Source organism: Rhinolophus sinicus, chromosome 2 (assembly GCF_057876585.1).
Source record: "Rhinolophus sinicus isolate RSI-liver-muscle chromosome 2, RSI-T2T, whole genome shotgun sequence".
Lineage (NCBI taxonomy): Eukaryota > Metazoa > Chordata > Mammalia > Chiroptera > Rhinolophidae > Rhinolophus > Rhinolophus sinicus.
In genome coordinates this window covers 160,506,338-160,529,308 of record NC_142502.1, presented here as the reverse complement: position 1 = coordinate 160,529,308, position 22,971 = coordinate 160,506,338, and the positions used below count along the sequence as shown (strand labels likewise).

The 22,971-nt window shown below is 38.5% G+C and overlaps 1 protein-coding gene and 1 pseudogene across 4 annotated transcripts in view; both read left to right on the top strand.

Annotated features, from left to right (window-relative positions):
• The first annotated feature begins 12,450 nt into the window (after positions 1–12,450).
• Positions 12,451–22,971, top strand: part of PPM1B (protein phosphatase, Mg2+/Mn2+ dependent 1B) — a 63,394-nt gene continuing 52,873 nt past the window's right edge. For 2 of the 4 annotated variants that reach the window (XM_074331936.2, XM_019748623.3), the window contains exon 1: positions 12,452–12,878. The gene's annotated coding sequence lies outside the window, so the exon portion shown is untranslated. Of the gene's footprint in view, positions 12,879–22,971 lie in introns of all 4 variants that reach the window. The other 2 variants (XM_019748622.3, XM_019748624.3) reach the window with 2 other exon arrangements.
• LOC141571999 (small nucleolar RNA U13) lies at positions 17,042–17,151 on the top strand (annotated as a pseudogene).

Sequence of the window (22,971 nt, the reverse complement as noted above, 5' to 3'; positions counted from 1 at the left end):
GTGTGAGGAGATGATGGTCTGGACTAATATGGTAGAAAGTAACTAGTGGCAGCTAATAAAATAGTCCTGATGTAAAGGCTAATCTGGCCCCCGCTATGAGAGGCTCCAATTTATGAAGGAGATAAACAGATGATCTCTTTGCGTGTTGTACTAATCTAGGCAGACCATGACCTCTGTGAAATCATTCTCAAAAGTATGGTCTCTGGTTCTTATAAGCATCTCAGCCAATTCCAGATATATTCATTTTCACATAAAACTAAGGCTTACTTGAAACCTACTGAGTTATTAAGGGTTATGAAGTTCTGATACTCAGACTAAAATTAGTAATTTGTTTAGTGAGGACTGATTCAGTGTTCTTCCAGGAAGACAGGATGCATGCAAAGCTGCTAGATAGCACGTGTGCATATATGATTGGTAGAAAAATCCCATAATTTTCAGGAAAGACATTTTTATTATCAGTACTTCATCAGTATTATTTTAGGTTGGTTATGGTTTTTAAAAGTTGCTATTCTTACATTCTATGCTCAGTTAAGATTTATCATTACCATTTTGCTCTGGGGTATCGATTAACTTGTAACGTGCAGTAGTATATATTTGCATCAATAGTGTCTTTTTTAGCATGCCGTTTTCCAATATTTAGACATTAGGATATGTACACATTGTTCAAACAATAAGCTATACCAGAATTGCAAAAATAGATGCGTATACAATTTCCCATAGCATGACACTTCATTGTTATTCCCAACTCTTTTTCCATTGGAAAATGAAAATGAGTACACAGGGAAGTAAGTATAGGGTGTGATTTTTCTAGAGCTTTTTCTCCTGCCTAAAGCTGTCATTGGCATAAATAGTTTGAGACCAGCTGCTCTGTTCTAATTACCTGCTATTAATAAATGCCCGAGCCTTTTCTTTTCTTTTTCTTTTTTTGGGCAAAATAGTGATCTGAATTATATAAAGTAAATTTGACAAATATTATGATCTATTAACTTATCCCTCCATTTACGTTTCTTCAATAGAGTATAAAATTGTTTATCTGAGAAGCAACTTATCTGATGGCATCCAGATAACAGAATTTTTCTAAAAGGATTATTTTAATGATCAACCACTTAAACAATTAGCCCATTGCAGTAATGTAAGACTTATTTGCTCTAGTAGTGTTTAGAAGTGACAATAGCTACTTAGGATGCAAATGATGACTTAATTTTTCTGAGTAACAAGTGTTTAAAAGTGTTAAATTGCAATTTTATATCTGCATGTATGTTGTATGAATGTGTAAAATATATATGAATATTATTTACTATATGCATATAATGGATAAAATGGTAGAATGTCTTTTTCTCTTTTATTATGCATTTTAAGATTATTAAACTCCAGAAAATTCTTTGCTCTGGAACAGGTTAGGTCACAAAAATTTAGGATGAGTGATTACTCACTGTTCTGCATAATCCTAGTTTACAACTGTTTATACAGTTACGGGGAGAGACCTTCAGAGAGGCTGTTGATAGGCTCATTGGTCTAAAATGGGCAGCCCAGAGGGGTATTTGGGCCATGCAACTTTTTAAAAATTAATTCTTAATATTGAAAAGCTGGGAAATTTACATAAAATCCAGATGTGAGGTTTCTTTTGGGGGAAAAATGCGTTTGACACACTGGGTCTATATTCACTACTCAAAGTGGTGAATCAGCTGGTCCTTTAGCGTGGTACCTGTTATTCCCTGACACTGATACTGAGGATTAATTGCCATTTAATGTCATACTAGCACTGTATGCTTTTTGTATTCACCATGCTCACTCATTTACTTCCCGGCCTCTGTAGGCATTTGAGTGTATGATATCTGGGTTGACTTACAGAGGGCTTGGGATAATTATGGAATTTCACCTAGAGCATATTCATGTAAGCTCAGTCCCATATAGAAAAGTAGGAGGGGGTTCAAATTTCAGTATGCTGCCCCTATGTTTTTAAGAAAATCCAACTAATGGTGATTTCTATTCCAGCATAATTTCATTTATTGGCTAATGATATTGTGCTTATTTTAAAATATGTTGCCTTAGTATTTCTCCAGCTAGGCTCTGTGGAATGCCAGAAAATGGTGACTGGAAAACAAATGCTTCTCTGGTCAATTAAGCTTGGGTAGTACTGCATAGTAGACCCCGCTTGATGGTAGGTGCATAGAAGCATACTGAAGGCTCTGAGAAGTCCGGAAGTCACTTTGTTTACTGGTTGATTAAATAAATAAACTTATTTGACAGAGGAAGAATTTTTTCTCTTTCACTTGGAAAATGCCTCGTCCATCCATTGATCCAACAAATTTATATATGAAATGCCTACTATGTGCTAGACTCTGTGAATAAGACAGAGTTGGCCATGACCAATATTTTCACTTTCTATCAGCCCCTCACTTCTCATGAGAGCTGTTTCAGGGCATTAGCTGCACTACCTTTTGTTATGTCACTAATGGTAATTTTGTTAATGGAGAGAAAGCAAAAGAAGTTGGGAGGAGACATTGGCAAAACTGGATAGAAATGGGGAATTATTAGGTTGGTGCAAGAGTAATTGCAGTTTAAAAGGTTAAAAATAATTGCAAAAACCGCAATTACTTTTGTACCAACCTAACATGAAAAAGACTGAATGGGGAAATTGTGATGCTTTGACAGAGGCAATAAACTTGAGCAAGCTTTGGGGAAACGAAATCTGATTTGTGACGTAGGTATCAATTAGGATGCTTTTGGCTGCAAGTAATAGAAAATTCAACCAATGAGACATATGTAGTAAGGAAAATTATTGTCTCACTTAATGAGAAATTTAGGGGTAGGGAGGCTTTAGAGTTATTTAATTCAGTAGCTTGATATCATCAATGAATAAGGCCCTTTCCAAATTTCCTCCTTCCTGCATAGTGAGTTGGTCTTTGTCCTCAAGCTTGCCTTTAATGGTCACAAGATGGCTGCCACAGCTCCAAGTATCACACCCTTACAAAATAGTAATAGCTAAAATTTACATAGCACTTTTGACAGGCCAGACACTGTTCTAACTAAGCACGTTACGTGTATTAGTTCCTTTGCTCCTTACAACAACCCCCATAAATTGGTTCTATCAACCCCATCTTAACGGATACGAATACTGAAGTACCGGGAAGTTAAGTAACTTTCTCAGAGTCAACTTGCTAGTGAATGGAATCATTGAGCTACAACTGTAGGGAGTCTGGCTCCAATAAAGGAAGAAAGTACCTTTCTCACATTCGTTTATAAGAGTTAGGAAACATCATTAGAACCCCCTACTTCCTGCCTATTTCCTCTCAAGTATCATTACCCTGATTTGTATCACATGCCTATTCCTAATCACCCAAAAGGGGGAATAAAATTATCGTGGATAGTTTAGACCAATCTAGATTAATCTCTGGGGCTAGAGAGTAACTCAACCTACCCCATACATCAACTAAATGAGATTCTATAACAGGACACAGACTGAGGTGGGGAGGCTTCTGGGAAGGCAACCAACAGTGTCTGCTACAGCCTGAAGTGCGCTGGGGCCTTGAAATGGACAGATCCAGTAGGCATCTGAAGCCACATCAAAGGATGGGCCTGGTGCGCCACGTACGGGGTTGCGATGCCTTGAGGCAGTAGCTGGAATTATGAGAATGGGGCACATATCCAAGGAAGGTGGTAGAGAAATCAGAGGGCTAGAAACTGAACCTTAAAAACATGGAGGACAGGAATGATTGAAGCAATATAGTCAAAATCTTGAGAACTGTTTAAGCTGTGTGATAGGTACATGGGGTTCCTTATATAATGTTCCCCTCTGTTTTTTGTGTGGATCTGAAAATTTCTCTAATAAAAAATTTTGAAAAACAAAACAAAAACCAACCACGGAGGCTCTGGAAACTCTCACCATGTAGGAGTTTCCTGTCCTTGCTTCCCCAGCCCCTCTGCAGTCCTGTACCTTAACCCTTTTCTAAGGTTTGAACCCACTCCCGTACTTTGAGACAAGTTTGGGTACCAGACAGGGAGGATATAAGAGGCCCTAGTTTGGCTTCTCAGTGGTTCCATTTATAGCCAGTTCTGTCTGTGGTCTCTGCTGGCTGTTCTGATGAGAGTTTCTGCCTTCCTCACCATTTCTACTTGGCTTCAGAGCCTACATTTCTCAACCCTGATCTCCAATCTTTCTGTGGCCAGGTCCTGATAAGATACCTACCTTCAGATCAGTTGTCTAACTGCTGGGGTCTCTGCTATTTGCCAGAAACATAAAGCCTTTATTTAAATTTGGCCCTTATTACAAAACCTTTTAAACTAATAGAACTCAAGTCCTGCATGGCCCTTTCACCACCAATTTTTTCATTTGGGAATATTTCCCTGAACACTTGTTCTGAGAATAATTCACCTGTAGCTTTAGTCCTGTGTTCATCTCCTTGATGTCTGCTCCATCCTGAAAGTCTGCCTGGATCAGCACTCATACCCATCTTTAATAGGAGGAGAAACAGAGCTGTCAGACAAGTAAACAGGAAAGGAACAGTTGCAGATGTGGAAGAAAAGTAAGGGGAAAGTAGCACAATGTTTCCTTTAGGTTTCTGAAGCATGCACAGACCACTATATTGCATAAGCAAATGGCAATGCTACTAAGGAGCAAAAGCTGAAGAGTTGGCAGAAATTGTATAGTTTATTGTAAAGAGAAAACAAAACATAACAAAGCAAATGGATAATGTAAATGAACTTGGGCATAAATGCTAAACTGCTTACATAAATGGCTGATATTAGAGCTCTCCACAGCCAAGCATATTTAAACATTTTGTAGTTTTGCAGCCTTTATATAGTTGGGCTCCAAGTGAAAAGTGTTTCTGATACCACCCACTGTGTTGTAACCCTAATCTCAATCATCTCATGTGTATGACACACACTTTAAAACGCAAAGGAGCATCTGGCTCTGAGGCAGCCAGTTTTGGCCTCCAAGGCTATGGGGATTGCATGCAGGATGGCGATAACTTGATCAACTTCCTCTCTTAGGAGGAAGTGGGGTGGGGGGCAGGCCCAGCCTTGGTGGCGTGGCACTGAGGAAAGGGAAAACATTTAGTGAACTACTTGAGGTCTCCTAGATTCAATTCAGTAAATACTCAGTGAGCATCTACTGCGTACAATGCACAACAAAATAAATAATATCCTTGCTGAATTGGTGACTACTATCTCAGCAGGGGTTATTACTCCCCGTACTTATTTATTTATTTTTATTTTTTTGCAAAGTGTCTCTTTGGTGAATCTTGTGAATTCCTTCTCAGAACAATGTTTATAAATATGTAAAATTAAGTTCTTAAGATCTCAAAGGAAACCAATTATATTGAACTAGTCATCAAACTTAAAACAGCAAGCACATTTGTGATACAGTACTCTATATGCTTCTTTATGAGTACTTTAAATAACAAGATCTAGTGGTGAGTGTAATTATTCCTGTAATTTCAAAGTAATGTTGGGTGTAAATGATATTTCGAGAGATCTTCATCAACTCTAATGTGATATGAAAATATGCATAATTTCTGTTGGCGATATGTCACAGGTATTGCTAGTGCTACTGTGGTTTGTTGTTTGCATTTATAAGAAAGAAATGCTAAATTTCAGGTAGAGGTTAGTAAAAATAAACGTGTGAATAAACTTGTGAATTCAATCCCCTTGGACTCTCTGGACCCTAGGTTAAGAACTTCTCACCCTGTGTGTGTGTGCACATGTGCTCATATACATGTCCTTCAGAGAGGAGAGAGTGCTGGAACAATAAATTACCGAAATCATTACAATATGAGGCAGAATAGAATAAGTGATCTAGAATTAGAGTAGCAAAGCGCTACAGGGACTCAATAGGGAGAGGAACTCAGAAAAGGCTGAAAAAGAGGTAAAGGGGAAGAAAAGGAAGTAAAAAGAGGAAAGACACGAATTTTACCTTCTGGGTCATCCTTTTGCTCCCATCCTCCTCTTCCCCACCTCATTAAAGGGACTAAAGCTGGCTTGTCTTTAGAGCTAGCCTTAGGTGGAGTAGGATTTAGAGCAGTTCTCCAACGGTTTGGTCTCACCATCCCTTTGCACGCTTCCAAATTGTTGAGTACCCAAAGAGCTTTTGTTTGTGTGGGTTATATCTATTCTATAAACATTATTGTACTAGAAATTAAATTTGAGAAATTTAAAAATATGTATTAATTCATTTTTAAAAACCCATTATGTGTTTACATAAATAGCATGCTTTTGGTGAAGCCTAACTATATTTTCTTCAAAAACAATGAAAATGTTTGTGAGGAAGGAGACATTGTCTTATATTTTTGCAAATCTCTTTAATATCTCGCTTAACAGAACAATTGGAATCTGTATCTGCTTTTGCAGTCAGTGTTTCAATAGACATGTTATATAGCCTCTGTAAAGCTCCACTGTATTCTTGTGAAAGAATGAGAGTGAAATAGGCAAATAATGTCTTAATATCATTGTGAAAATAGTTTTGACCTTGTGGACCCTCAGGGATCCTCAGACTATACTTTGAGAACTGTTGATTTAGGGATTTCTTCTAATATGTTTCTTCTTTGTTTTATGATTTGAATTTTTTTAACTACAGAGAAAGATTAATTCTATAACTAGAAATAAATGGTATAAGAATTCAAATATGTGTGTGCTGGATAGCTCTTATTGTCCCTCCAGATGTCCAGCTGTCCTCCATCCTGTTCTGGGACCTGCATGAATAATATCAACAGGCTCCAGTTGAGTTTGGCCAATGAGTAGTGCCGGCAGGAGAGCAAAGGTTGGCAGGAGAGTGAGGTTGGGATATTTATTCCCTAGTTGAAGTGGGCTCCCTATGCCGTTCACCAAAGATCAGAGTTCATGCCATGGGACCAACGTTCTGCGTACTACCCTCTATCTACAGGTTTCTGCAAATCCTTCTTACCCTCATCCCTTCAGGCATAGAGGTGATAATATGCCTCCCTTATACTAGCCTAAAGGAGTTAGACCTTACAACTTATCTCTACCCTGTCTGCACCTTTGGAAAGAGTCCTTTATTACACTCTTCTCAAAATTCCTAATTTGAATGCACTATGCGTTTCTTGCCAGACTCTGATTAATGCAAGCTGTGAGAGTTCCGTGACCTTAAGGATAAACTTCAGTTATAGTATTCTGCATGGTATCAGATCCACTTGATTTTAATAGAAGTTAGAAAGCTATAAAGCCCTGGTGTCTCAGAGCCTGAGGTCTTTAATGGCTCAGGAAAGAGAGAGCCGGATGCATTGAAAACCTGTTGGTGTCTACAAAGACTTCTTGGTTTTGCCACTGCTTGAGTTGATTTTCATCTGTGCATAAATAAAACAGAAATATAGCTGTAGAAGTATTTGTAAATGCTAATGTGGCCATGCTTCTGGGCAGCAGTGTGCCAATGCCAGGCAATAGATCATGATTGGCCTAAGTCAGTAGTTCTTAAAGTGTCCCTGGACCACCAGCAGCAGAGCAGCAGCAGTAGCAGCAGCAGCACCTGGGAATGCAAGTTGTTAAAAATGCAAGTTCTCAGGCCCCACCTCATACCCACTGAATCAGAAACTCTGGGAGTGGAGTCTAGCAATCCGTATTTTATTATAACAAGTCTTCAAAGGGTTTCTTACGCATGGTAGTTTGAGAAGCTTTACTCTAAGCAACTCAGAACATCACAGTTCCCTACTTTTCTGGACTCCCTTGCAGCTAGGGGTGCTCATGTGATTCTCTCATACCCTACTGCCTTCAATTGGACATCTTATCTGAAGCTGCAGTGACCATCCTGCAATCTTGGGGCAACAAGATAATAGAAGCACTGTAGAAGCACAGTAGAAGCACTGACCCTGACATCACAGTTCATCTCCAAACTTCTTGTTAATTGAAAAAATACCACCCTACACCCTCCACTTATTTAAGCCACTGTTTAAGTTTTGTTAGTTGTCGCCAAACATATTTCTAACTGATATGACATGGTGTTTTTTTTAAAAAAGATTTTTCCCCTTATGATGATAAGAATTTTAAACAGTCTTTTAATGTTGAAAGAAGTATTAAAAATGGAGCAGAGGGCAAAATGCTTGTGGATTTGTAAAATAATTTTTAGCATGTGTGGCTCAATTCTTGCTAAATCCCCAGAAACCTTGTAATAAAAGGGCTTCAGTGCTAAGGAGTCCTCCTCTGGAAATGTTTGAGAAGAACTTTTAAGAGAAACTATGTTGGGGTTTCATGAAAGTCATGTTGATCATTTCTAAGAAAGTAGCAATGGTCAAGAAAAGGGAAAACTTGTTTCCTATTCTGTTCATGACACTGCTGACACCAAATGTGTGGGTGGTTTCCTTCACATTAAACAATTCTGACACTACCTGGAGTTAGCACAGTCCCTACAGGTGTAAGGGCTCAGTCCCCCAAATTGCCCCAACTTCAGAGACCAATTACAAGTCCCAGGTTTGTGACCTGTGTTTCTGACCAACCATGTATAAATCAGGGGTTCCCACAACCTCCTCCTTCCATTCAACAATGTGCTAGAACAGCTCGTGGAAATCAGAAAAGCTCTTTACTTACTATTACCAGTTTATTATAAAGGATACAACTTAGGAAAAGCCATATGGAAGAGATATATAGAGCAAGGTACGGAGGGGTTTGGAGCGTCCATGCCCTCTCTCGTCTCACCACCCATCCAACCACCTCAACGTGTTCACCAACCCAGGACTCTCCAAATCCAGTCATTTAGGGTTTTTATGGAGGCTTCATTAAGTAGGCATAATTGATTAAATCATTAGCCATTGGTGATTAAGTTTGTTTCCAGCCCCTCTTCCCTCCCCAGAAGGCAGGGTTGGGGCTGAAAGTTCTAACACTCTCATTACATGGTTGATTCCTCTGGCAACCAACCCCCATCCTCCAAGAGTTACCTCATTAGCATAAATTCAGGTATGGTTCATAGGGGCTTATAATGAAGAGCAAAAATTGCTTCTCTCACCCCTACTACTCAAGAACTACAAAGGTTTTAGGGATAAAAACCAAATATATATTTATTATATCACAATATCACAGGTAACTAATTTCAAAGGCAACAGTACCTGTTATCTACCATTGTACCCGATTCACGGTGAATGCTTAATAAATATTTGTATAGTGGAACTGGTGGGTTTTTTTTAAATGAACAAAACAGTCTTATTAGTGGAACATTTCCAGTGGTTAAGAAAGCAGTGGATCAATCTACTCAAATAAGACTACTTGAAGTTTGACGCTGAAGCTCCTTTTCAGAGACAGCACTGTGATCTGCATGTAACGAGCACATAAATATGCTGACTGACTGAATAAATGAAATTTCTTCTAGGTGACATATGACGATTCCTGTTCAACTCTGACAGGCACTGTCACAGGTGCTATTGTTATATACCATATCCCATTTAATCTTTGAAATAATTGTGTGAAGCAGGCAACAGTGGATTACTAGTGACTGAGTGTGGGCTTAGTGTACCAGCACAACTGGGGCACACAAATTTGTTTGGGGAAAATTGATATCTGATGTCTTATTTAGAAAAGAACATCAGAGTACTGTAGCCAATATTGGAAAAATCAGAAGTTTTTTCTATGTTACATTTGCGTATTCTTCGCATTTTAAATTATATATTGGGGAGTGCTTTGTATGACTAAGACCATCTAAAGCTCTTCATCTGGCTCCTGAAGATGATTCCCATTATATGGAACCAACTAAGGCTCAGAAAGCTTAGTTACTAGCACAAGTCACACTTAATAGCAGAGCCCACTATAATGTTATTCAATATTTATTATACATTATATGTTTATGATGGTACATACCAATTTTCCTTTTAACGGTGTGAATCTTGTTGGGCCTTCTTTAATGTTTTAATCACATAAAGCATACAAAAAAGTTAATCTAAATATCTGTTTTGATCCCTATTGTATTCTCAGCACCTAGAACAGTATTAAATATACTTTAGTTTTAGCAACTGAAAGTATAAATGATGGCAGTCATCAGCCCACCTAAATGATTGTGCTTTGTGTTAGTTTTGGGGTCAACCACGGAAAAGTGAGAAGGAAATCAAGCAGATCAAGAAAGCTTCTCTGATGCCCGTCTGAGGTTGCTTCGATTCTCAGACAAGGGTCCCCAGATGTCTTCACTTTTACCATCTTTAGGTTCCTATTTTGGGAGCTGGGGTCCCAGACTCCCTTCTCCCTATATAAAATAAAGTGTGTCAGGCAAAGGAATATGGTTTAAGAAAATGTATTCTGTAAGTCATTTAAGAAATATTTCCTGAGAACTGTATGATCCCATACTCATAATAAAGGGGACAAGAGAAAGACAAAATCTAAATGGGCTGACATTTTTTTCTTCTTTTTTATTTTTCCTTTCACCACGCAGTAGTGGGGACACTGAATTTTAGTATCACCTATGCTAGAGGGTCTCAATCATTGGTGTGCACAAAAACCACGTAGGGAATTATTTTAAAATTCACCTTTCTAAGTCTTGTCCCTAGAGTTCCTGATATTATAGGTATGAGTGAACCCAGGACTTCACCGGACGTGATTCTGTTGCTGGTGGTCTAGCCAACATGTTGTAAGAAACACTATCTTTACACAAACTTGAGTAGATTAAAAAAAAAATCTGAATTGTAATCAAGTCTTTATTTCTGCCATCCTCACCATTGCCTGGGCAATTATCCTATTCCTAAATTTGTCTTTCTCCCCAAAACATCCACAGCCCCTAAGCTAAGTGGCACTCTTTTGGGTCTTAGTTTAAATTATCTGCCCAAACCAATTTACACAAAAGAATGAATAAGAGTTAAATCCTCATTCAGGGCATTTTCATTAAAACAAAAAAGTATCCTAAGCCATTAGAATCGTCATTACACTTTAGTCTTGTTTCTTTTTTTGGGAGGAGGGGAGGATTAACCTGACAGCAACTTTTAGTCTAATTCTACTGCTGGAGGATTCATGTCCAGTTTCTTTATCTGCCTATTGAATCATTCGTTCTAGACTCATCCTATGTCTGTAAACCTATCCTCGGTAAGCCTATCCACAGGGACGACTCTTTATATCATCACCATGCCTTGCACGTTTCAATTATAGCACTTATCATCTTATGTTGGGAATGGCTAATTCATTTTTGTTATTTCTAGCTCTACTTACAGGCCCTGGCAAACAGCAGATGCTGAATAACTGTGGCATTAAAGAGTGAATGGCAAAGACTAGGCTGAAAGTTTTAAAATCAGTGTTGACTGAGAAACTAAACACGGAAATGGCAAGGGCTAAATGCCAGGCAGTGCGGGCCTAGAAGGAATGAAAATGACCACTAACAGCACAGAATCCCCCTGAAGGGATCACCTGTCCCATTTTCTCACGTCGCTTTTTTGGCCTCTCCTGACACCCCAATTTCCCGCTCACTAACTCAATTCTCTTCCCTTTCTGAGGACAGGTCAGGCAGGTATCCCAGTTCAGCTGCTCTGATTGGTCCGCGATGATTTCATTGTTAGGGAACATCCGGGCTTTTCCCCTCCCCGTAACACGTCCCCCAGAGCCCTGCCTTCCTAGTTTCCCTCTCTCGCGTGCGCCCCACCCGCTGGCTGAGGCAAAACAACCGCCTCCCGCCAGACCGCTTCTTGTCCTCGCTTGCGCCATCCCTTCCTGTCTCTGCGCCAAGAGAGGCGTTTATAACTTCCAATGAGGGCTTAGCCGACTTTGTTAGCCAATCAGCAGCCAATCCCCTGCAATTCCGGGTGGGCCTAGGCATCCACACCTATAACTGGACAGCCCGTTGGCTCCTTTATGATGCTTGTTTTGTGCAAGGCTTACAGGTCGAAAATAAAGGAGCACGGTCCTTGTAAAACGGGAAGGATCCGCACAGACTTTGGGTTTGACTGCTTTCGAAGACTAGCCAATCGCTTTTCGGATACTTCCCCGCCTTTTGCGCTTTCATTTAAAAAAAGCCGGTGTGACGGACTTGGAAATTGGTTCAGTGACGGACACATAGAGAAAGCCAATGACTGAGGGTTCGGGCCATCCTTTGGGCCAATAAGAAAAGAGAATCGCTAGGGTTTGGACTTTGCGAGGCGGAGCGCAGGTGGGTGTTATTTGATTGACGGCGGTCTCTACTTATGGCTGATAGGGCGGGTTGGTCCCTGACGTCCGGACAGTATAGCAGAGGCGGGGCTGAATGAAGTAAATGGTAATAAAGGGTTGGGTCTCGCTCAGTGGGCGGTGTTTGATGGATAGTTGACCTTGCCAATTGAAGGTGGTCATTGATGCCCAATGGAAAGCTAGGAACTCAAAGGCGGGGCATTGTGGGCGGGGAAAACTCCGTACGGAGGTACAGTGGCAGCCGGAGTGGGAGGTTGGCCGGTGATTGACGACCCGCTCAGCAAACCGAGTACAGTGAGAGGCCGCGCGGCGTCCCAATGGGTGGGATCTGGGGGCGGGGCTCGTCGAGGGGCGGGGAAGGACGGGGTTCAGGGAGGGGGTTGCAGAAGGAGCTGAGCGGCTGCTGCTCAATGGCGGAAAAGCCGCCGGTGCTCTGACCGCCTCTTCCCCCTAGCAGTTGCGGGGGAGTTTCCTGCCGGCGCGGCTGGAGTCTCTGTTTCTCAAGGTTTGGTGGCTGGAAGATGCTCCAGAGAGACGAGGCTGAGGCGGAGGAGGTGGCGGCGGCCGAATCGGCAACGGCACTAGGGTGGAGAGAAGGCGGCAGCGGCGGCGGCGGCGGCGTGCGGGGCCCGACGGTGTAAACAGCCCGGAGGCGGCGGAGGCGGCGGCCGAGACCCCCAGGGGGAAGTAGCAGCCGAGGCAGGGTCGCGCCTCCGTTGGAAGCCTGGGCTGAGTGCAGTAGGGGTCTCTGCGGCGGCGTGAGCAGACGCCCTAGACCTCGCCTCACTCGCTTGCCCCAGGTAAGGCCGCTCGGCGCCCTGCCGTAGGGAAAACCGCTCGAGGGCACGGCCGAGACCCCGGACCGTTTTCGGGGTGCCGCGGTGCCTCGGCCAGGGCCTCTGCCCGTCTAATCCTCGCCTTTTTCCTGTGCCGCGGAGCTGGGGGGAGCGGAACTCGGGCCTGGCTCCCGGGTAGGCCCCTTCCCCAGCCGCCGCCTCCGCGCTCGGCCGAGGCTGGGAGAGGCTTAGGGCAGAGAATTTTAGTTTGCTCCGACGCCTGGCAATTGCTTGCCTCTGTTCTCTGCTTCAGTCTGCGAGCATCTCTTTCACATGAAAACACTGGGGCTACCCTACCCCAGGCCTTCACTCATCCCTTCCTGGTGCTTGCCTATTTGGAAACACTACCTTTCCCATTTATTTCCTCATCTGCTTCTGCCCTACTTTGCGCTCCACTTCACTTCCTTGTTAAATCTTCTCTTTCGCTCTTCTGTCTCTGCGTCTCACCACCTTCTTCCCCCTCTTAGTGGCTTTAAATCGTTTCTCTTTCTCCTCTTAGCGGACTCCGGGCTTCTCTTTCCTGCCTTGCCCAGCAATCCTTTTCGGATGTCATTCTTTTTAACCAGTGAAGTTCTTAAATGAAATTTGCTATCGTCAGTACTCCCAAATCGACCAGAGGCCCATTAACAGTAGACTCGCCAGCTTTATGTGGCAGATCAGTTTTTTATTATTTAACTGAGCCTAACATACCTAAAAAACGATTGTATTGTTAAACGTAAATGTGAAAATCACCTGAAGTCATATTTAAAACGAATGTCACAGTGAGTGTTGAAAATAGTTATTTCATTTTTTGAGTTGCATGACCGCTTGTCAGATTTAGCAGAACTAGCACATTTGCCCATCTTATTTGGCAGAAATGCTTCTTAAGCGTTTGATAGTGGCCCAGATTCATCAGCATTCAAGTTGGCCTGAAAACAGCTTGAAAACTTGAAAAAGAATTCGACATACGAGCCACTAGGAAGCTGTTTTGATTAAGTCACAGCTAAAGACCTTTTAAAATAGGCTCCACATGTTTAATGTATCAAAATAAAGTTGGCAGGAGTCTTGTAAAAGGATTATTTAGGAATTTGAGTAGTCTTAGTGTTATAGCTATTTTGGGAAAAACATTCTTTTTCTGTTAACAAACGTTTACAACTCCTGTGATGTGAGAATTACTGAGGTTTACTGTGGGATTAACACAGGAACTCTTTATTTGAGCTACTGCATGGATGTAGAAATGGTAAATTGTTCAGAGTAGACAGTGTAAGTCAGTATGTTCTAAGGAGATGGAGAAACATGCCATCGACACTGAATGTTAATAGACATTTCATTTACTTTCTCTCTTGTGCAATAGCAAAGTTCCTATTGTTGGCCTACTTTTAAATAGAGCATTTCTAAGTAAATAGTGAGGCAAGTTATTCTAATTATTATAATAGTCTTTTCCAAGTGTACAGGCTTTTTTTCTTTTTTAAAATGTAGTTGAAATTATACTATTAAAATGATAATTTTTAAAAAATATTTTTGTAGGCCTCCTGAGTAGGCAGTGTGTTGTTTCAGTAGGAGTTTTAAAGTTTAGCATTTAGAACAGATTTTTCTTTTTAAATCAACAGATTTTCTTTCAAGGATAATCCTGATTTTTACTGAGCTTCTTACTCTCTCTCAATGTCGTTTTTGTGTTTTGTTTTGTTTTTTAATCGTTGTTTGTGTTTTCCCCTTTCCATCTTTATTTTTGCTCTCATAAAGTATTATCACAGTTTCTGTACTGATTCTTCATGTTGTTGCATTATCAGCATGGAGTAGTATTTTTATTTGGGTTTTCATAACCATTAGTTAAGATTTCTCCAGTTTCTAGTACATTCTTTTTTGGATTTGTTCACGTTATGATTATTCTCTTAAAAGTGACCAGCAGAGCTTTCAACACCTGTTTTCTTATACTGGGTGTCTGATTTCTATGAAGACTCCAGGAGTAGGCGAAAGCCTTTTCAGTTTATCTGACAGACAGGTCAGTAAATACTATTTTATGTAGTAATTCGTATGTTATTAATTACAAAATTCCTTAAGATTACATCATCTGAAGGAATGGTGTAGTATCTAAATAGCTGTGCTTCTAAGAACACCTGATTCACAAGTTGACAAGGTCAGAAAAAGTGGCCCTTGTTGAAAATTTATTTTCCTATAATGGACATTTTTTTTAGAGTCCCTCACTTTTCCTGTGAAATATGCCTTTCTTAGTTCACTGATTTTTAAGCAAAAATTAGTTGGGAAACCACTGATAAATCAGTTATAATGGTTACATTTTTTAAAAAATTCCACAATTTTAATAGCAAAATTTATTAAAAGAATGCTTAGCTTAAAATATAAAATTACAATTAATGGTAAGAGAATTTGGGGGAATATGGTTATTTCTGGATTTTCAGTGAGTCTTTTTCACATTGTACTTGATTCTTTTTATTTTTTTTTCTTGAGTGAACTAATTTTAGAATTTGAATGGAAACAATCTGCTATTTATAGATTTAAAGTTTTATTGTATATAGAATGTATCTTATATATCATAGCAGAATTGTGGATTAAGAGAACTGATTAATTGGGGATATGAGGTAAGATTCCTACCAACTGGGTAACCTCTGGAATTAATAGCCTGGATTACTTCCCATCTCACTATCCTGCACTCATACTAAACAGTGAAGGTGAAATAGGGTAGATTTGGGGAATACTGCTTTTTGTATTAATAGTTTCTACTTGACTGTCACAAAATTTATAAAATGACAGAGCTCAACATGAGCTTCTAGCGGCTGGTCTAACAAGTATAGGTAAAAAGAGGGTGCTTGGGCTCCATAATCTGCCTTTGTTTTTCTTGGTGGTACTTGTTTACATCAAAACATTGATTTAAAATAAAATAACTTTTGGTCTTTTCGACTAATATAAGTATGCTAATATCTCTGATTAGTCATCTTGGAATGTTTTTTCAAATGAAACATTTCTAATGTGATTTAACTTCTTTGTGTAGATTTGACTTGAGTTACACTTTTCAGCATTCCATCTGTATTCCCCCACACCCACCAAAAAACCCCCCATCATTTAGACTAGCTTGAGATATTTGATCCAGTTGTTGAATCATTGTTACAAATAAAAGAAGTCTTTACTAAATTCTTGACAATGTTATGAAGTTTTCCAAAAGTGTAGTCTATATGCTGCATTTCTCAGACTATATAAAATTTTTGAGATTTAGTTTTTGGTATCATCTAGCAACCTAGGAAACAAATAACGTGTGATAACTCATACCTTTTTTTTTTTTAAGTTTCCATTTAAATTTCAGATTTTTATTTCTCCCCTTCAGTTTAATGTTAATAGCAGACATAAGTATTTTACTCTAAATTATGATAGGTCATGCATGACACGGAGGAGTTCTCAAGTAAATATTTTTCTTTTTATTTTATTACAACTAACTTATGACGACATCTGCAGTATCTTATTCTTTGGCATAACATATACCTTTTATAATTATACCCTTTGCAATAACTTACTTAACTTTAAGAACCCAGTAGCTTAGCAATCAGGTGTAGTATTTCAACTTGTTCATATATTTAGAAATTTAACATGGTTTATAACATTTAAAGCACAGTTCACCAGTATAAAGCTCTTATGACTTAGCTAAATAGTTTAATATTCATTTGCTAATAAGGAAATGGATTCAAATTTTTTCTTTTGGAGTATGTTGAAATACCAAGATTATATTTATTGGCTTTAGATTGATTTGTTTCTTAAAAAATTAAAGATCTTAAAATTTAGAAACAACACTAGTTGGCAAACTTGTTTTGCATCCTTTTGAACCAAAGAAGACCCCTATATCATGGTCTGCATGATATTTAGAGGAGAGACAAACATTGGCAGACTTCTATTGGATATTAAGGAACTTTTCTTACTCTTAGAGATGGGACCAGTTATATGTAGGGAGGATAAAACCTTTCGCTAGTATTGCCGTACTTTTATCTGTGTAGAATGTTCTCCACTTCAAAATAGGTTATGAATGAAAAGTGCATTTACATGTTAGAAACATGAAAAACCTTTTCCTTCATGGAAAACTATTTTATATTGTGGTTATGTTATCAGGTATAATCAGATTTGTAGTATAAGGAAAAAAAACCCTGATCCTTTTGTAGTTCATAAGGGTGATGATGATTGGGTTGGGTGTTCATGCTGTTTTGTGAGATGTGCCTCCTTTAGGCCTTCTATGATAGGGCACGTTACCTGGCTGATGTAAAAAAACAGAAAAAGAAGGAAAAAACCCCAAGTGAATAGATTTCATTTGATAGGTCGTGCATACAGTAATCCCCCCATATCCACAGTTCTGCTTTCCGTGGTTTCAATTACTAGCGGTCATATTAAAAGGAAAATATTAAAATATTATAATCATATTAAATGGAAAATTCCAGATATAATTCATCAATTTTAACTTGCACACCATTCTGAGTAGCATGATGAAATCTAGAGCCATTTTCTGGTATGTAAATCATCCCTTTGTCCAGTGGATCCATCTCAGTTCATCTCATCACATAGGCATTGTATCATCTCATGTCATCATAAGGAGTGAACACAGTACAATAAGATATTTTGAGAGAGCCCACACTCACATAACTTTTATTACAGTATATTGTTATAATTGTTCTGTTTTGTTGTTAATATTTTACTGTATCTAATTTATACGTTAAACTTTATCATGGGTATGTATATATAAAGGAAACATAGTGTATATAGCGGTTGGTGGCTTCAAGCATCCCCTAGGGGTGTTGGAACGGATTCTCCTCTGATCATGGGAGACGACTGCTACTCTGTGTACCTGAGGAGAAGCAGGTTAGATAAAGGGTATATAATTTGAAGTTCTGAAGGATTTATAAGCACTTTAAAGCTTGAGAGTAATGTCACTGATTCTTAGATCTAATTTCCTTTTATTTTCTTGATGTAAGTATGTGTAAGTACACTCTGCACATTGAAAAAGGATAGTTAATAGATGTTCTTAGGAGTAGGAGAATCTAGAAGGGTCTATATTGCTCATGGGTGCCTAACCTATCTCGGCAGAGTTGCTTTTCCCCTCTTCTGATGAAAGTGGTAAATGTGGAGTTAATGAACTGGCCTTATCCGTTGAACACTGATGACCCTTCTTAGTCCTTTACAAAGAGGAAATAATTAACACAAAGGAACTCTAAATGAAGACTGACTGTATGGGAGATCAAGTTTAGTTACTGAGAGGCTTCCTGTTACTTTTACTTACTCCAGGCTACCAACCCATTGAGAAGTACAGAATTCGGTCTAGTTTAATGGTGTTTAGTCCGGAGGTAATTCCCCCACCCCCAATCATTATTCTTAACATTCACTGAGTGCCTTCTAATACACAAGGCACTATTCTAGGGTGGAGACTGAACGGAACAGACAACATTCATTCCTGCCCTCATAGATTTTCCATTCTGATAACAAACACTCTTCCTCAGTTTACATTACAACGTTCCCTTTGTGGATGGCTTAAATTATGATCGGAAAATTTGGGATGTATGGTGTTTCCTACTGTGCTTAAAAGCTGTGATTAGAGCTTCACTGTTTTTAACAAAAGGGAGGGAAGAAGAGTTTTTCTATAACTGGACAAAAACTGGGATGTGAAAAGAGGAAGTAGGAAGGGGAAAATGTACCTAAGATTAAAAATGAACGAAGATAGAAAAGAGATCCCTACATTAGGCATGAGGAAAGCTGGGGGCTTCAGGCGTTTCCATTTACTGTCCAACCTTAGGTAGATGAGTTCCTGGATAGGAGAATGGGAGAAAAGGTTGGGATAATGGGATCAGGGTGAACAGGACTTTAAGTATGGCTTAAATAACTTAGGGCGTACCTCTAAAATATATGTTGTCATGTTTGTTTGGAAGAGACGCTGTTTCTGTTCTTTGTGAGTTGTGTATACCTGAAAGATTAGTGATTGACCAATAGCTACTTCTGTTTTCACAGTTCTGTTGAAGATAACTGGTAGAGCCAATCTCTTAGCCTGTTGTGCTCAAATTGGTGTGTATTTGTTACTGGTCCCCTTAATAGCTGTGGTGTATTACTTGAAGTTGTGCCTTTAGTTTTCCTAGATTGTAAATGTCTGCATGAGGATGTCCTATTGTAGTTAGCTTTGAAGCAGGGGCTTAGTTTTCTACTTTCTGTTCTATAGTTTTCCTAGTGACGGTCCAGTTTGGTAACGATGTCTCCTCCTGAGTTTACACAAACGTTGCACACTTAACAATAAGTGTGAGAAATCTTTGATCTTTGTTTTTAATGCATTTTTTTGCTTTCATTTGTGTCATTGAGTCAGTGTCATGTGATCTTACTTGCTGCAATGAATTGATTTTTTTTTATTTTAAAGCAAATCAACTTGTGTTTATTTCAAAGTTCCAATATAAAAATGAACACTAGTTCCATTCATGACCTAAGAGACCTCATTTACAGTACCTAAATAAGCCTTCAAATTACTAGTTTCACTTTTAATATATTTTTGTAACTGTATTTATCACTTTTATCAAAACGCTGATGTACAAAAGTACTTGAAATTTTGAATATATTAAATTTAGTACTGTAACTCAGACCAGGTTCATTAAGCTGTTAACATTTGGACATCTTTGAGGGCCGATATTTTAGATTAAAAAACAACACAAAACAACCTTACTTGATTTCTCAAATTATCTCTTATAACTGGTTTGTTTATATAATTCAGAATTTTGTCAAAGCTTTGGTGGTTTTAGGTCCTAAATGTAAGGAAACTGAGTTTAATTTCTAATCAACCATTCTGGAGTGTTTTTGAGTCAAAATGTGAAAGTGAAATGATAACTTGATACGTAATGGTTTTCCGTTCTACTCTCCCATTTTGTGTGTTTGTTTTATCAAATCTAACTCCAGTTTGGAAGGATTAGTGATGATTTAGATTTAAATTGCATTATTGCTCTTACCCTATGTCTTGAGTCTTTTTTACAGTGACAGGTTTGTATTTTTATTTCGGGTTATTTGCTGTTCTCTTGTGCTTTTGGTTTGTGTTGCCTTTTTTTTTCCCCGTCTTTGTTTACTTAATTTTTATTTAAGCACAGGGTGGCCGTCAGTTCTGGAAACACAGGTGCATGTACAATAAATGGTTTATTGATGTTACAGTCCAAAATATGTTAAAGTACATGTATGTTTTCAGACTTTATGACCACCTTATAGAATGGAATTCATGTAGGTGGGTTTTTTTGTTCCGGTATATATTGCATGGCCAAATTATGTAGTCCAGTACAGTCATATGCTACATAACATTTTGGTCAACAACAAACTACGTATATATGATGGTAGTCCCATAAGGTTATAATGGATTATAAGTAAAAAGTTTGTTTGCGATGTTGAAAGAAAAGGCTGGACCTGAGTACATGTTGAATTTACTGCTAGCTCTGGGTGGTTTAAATAGACCAGGAGGCTCAGCCTGCTATCCACCTGTCTGAGGCTAGGAGTTGCTTAGCAATGTTTATTTGTGTATGTTTATAAGTGTATGTTAAGTGTAAGAAGCCTTTATATTTGGAGTGGGTTGTTTGTGGATAACGCTCCAAAAGGAGGCTGGTGATTGGAAGCACTGACTCTAGACTCAGACTACTTGGATTTGAATCCTTGTTCTACCTCTCCATAGATGATAACTTAAGTTACGTAATGTTTCTGAAGTTCAGTTTTATCATTTGTAAAGTGAGGATGATAACATACTTCATAAAATTGTTGAGTTGATATATAATCCATGTAAAAGCATCACCATAGAGCCTGGCACATTGTAATCACTAACATTTGAGTGCTTTCTATTGCTGTAACTACCATTAATACTGTTTACAACTACTACTACTAAATGACATGACATGGTAAGTTGAAAGTACCTAAACGAGGAGGCAGAAGACCCTGTTTAAGGTCCCCATTGAACCTTTTCATGATTCTGTGACTTTGTGAGTTATTTATTCTTTATAGGATTAGTAGCTTTAGTCTGTAATGCAGTATTTTACCTAGTCCAGAGGGCTGGCCCATATATCTTGAGGTCCTTTTGACTCTAAAATTAAGAGTTCTCTTCTAAGATTCTCGTTTTCTACCAGAGTACAACTGCATAGGGGCAACAATTGTGTTTTTTAGCTGTTTGTTCATGTATCTATATTGTATTCTATAAATAGTTGCTGAATAAATTTTCCCATAGAAACAGTGTCTTTTAGGGAGAGGAGACTAGGGGGCAGAAAGGGGGGAAAGAGATTCACATTTCTTCATAAGAACTTGGTGCTTAATTTGTTAAAGGTATGAACACATTTTTTATTCAATTTTTATTTAGTAAATATTGTCTGCTTGCACTAGGCACTTGGGGGAACAAGGATTATTTGAGTCTTCCTTGGGGGGTCGGGGTGTAAGAAAGAGTAAAACGTATATAAATATACAAGGTAAAAAGTTAAATGTGATAAAAAATTATAAGTATATGTTGTATATTAAGAATTTTCCTAAAATGTATGAAAATGGAATGGCAGTATAATTAGAGTAGCTTATAATTTTTGGCTTGTTCTCACTTTTAGAAATCAGATGCTTAAAAGGAGAAACATTAGGGTCATGAACTTGAGAATTTCTTTTGGGTTGATTTTGATATGTAACCTTGAGAACTTTTAGGGAGACTTAGGACTAATTTAATATTTGTGGAGGAGAATGATGAATAAAATTTAAGAAGCTAAATTAAATCTCATTGCATTTTTGCCTTTTATGAAAAATTTTAATCCTGTAGAACATTGTAACAGTATAGAGTACTACTTATCTACCCACCACCTAAGTCAACAGTATTTTATATTTTTGCCATATTTGCTTCATCTACATAACCTTTGCTGAACTACTTAAAAATAAATTATAGACATGATCATGTCATTTTCACTCATAAATACTCCTAAGTATGAGGCTAAAAAAATGATATTTTTCTCTATGCCTATAATGTTATCTTTCATTACGCAGTTATCTAATCCCAGAAGTCATGGATCCCTAATTTATTTACAATTGGGCCAAAAATGTCTTGTGTAGCTTTCCCTCCTCCATACCAAGGTCCAGTGAAGGATCATACATCACGTTGCATTTGCTGTTGCATCTCAATTCTCTTTTAAATTAAACACCCACTTAAAAAAGTAATACTCTTTTTGAAGAGATCAATTATCTTGTAAAATCCTATGTCAGAATTTGATTGTTTCTTTGAGGTCTTATTTAAAAACTTATTCCTTTGCCTTCTGTAAGTTAAGTTACAGCTAAAGACTGCGTTAAATTCAGGTTGCAGTTTGGCCAGGATACTTCATAGGTGCTGCTGCTTCATATGATACCACAGCAGGAGGCACAACATGCCTGATTGTCATACTATTAGTGGTGCTGTTTGATCATTGGGTTAAGGTGGTGATCGCTAGATGTCGCGTCGCATGGACCAGGAACATTTTTGTAATTACCGGGTTATTTGTGTGGCATGTTTTATTACTGTGCAAATCCATTTTCCTTCAGACTTTCACTTAATGGATTTATTGATTTCTTTTTTAAAGATGAATCTAGACAGGGTCACCATACTGTGGCTTACTGGCCAAATTTGGCCTGCTGTTTATTTTTGTAAATAAAGTTTTATTGAAACACAGCCATGCTGTTTTGTTTATATATTGTCTGACTGCTTTCCCACTACTATGGCAGGATTGAGTAGTTCCGACAAACAGTATGGCCCAGCAAAGCTCCAACTATATACTATTTTTTGATTCTTTAAAGAAAAACTTTTCTGACTCTTGATCTAGGATGTATGTATTGTTCCCCTTTTCTCATTGTAGCGGTACTAGTGATATAAAATTGGTGTTTATATAGTTGGTGTTTATATTACCATGTTTCCCTGAAAATAAGGTGTAGCCGGACAATCAGCTCTAATGCATCTTTTGGAGCAAAAATTAATATAAGACTTGGTCTTATATAGACTCGGTATTATATTATAAAGACCCAGTCTTATATAGACTTGGTATTATATTATATTATACCCGGTCTTATGGTAAAATAAGACCGGGTCTTATAT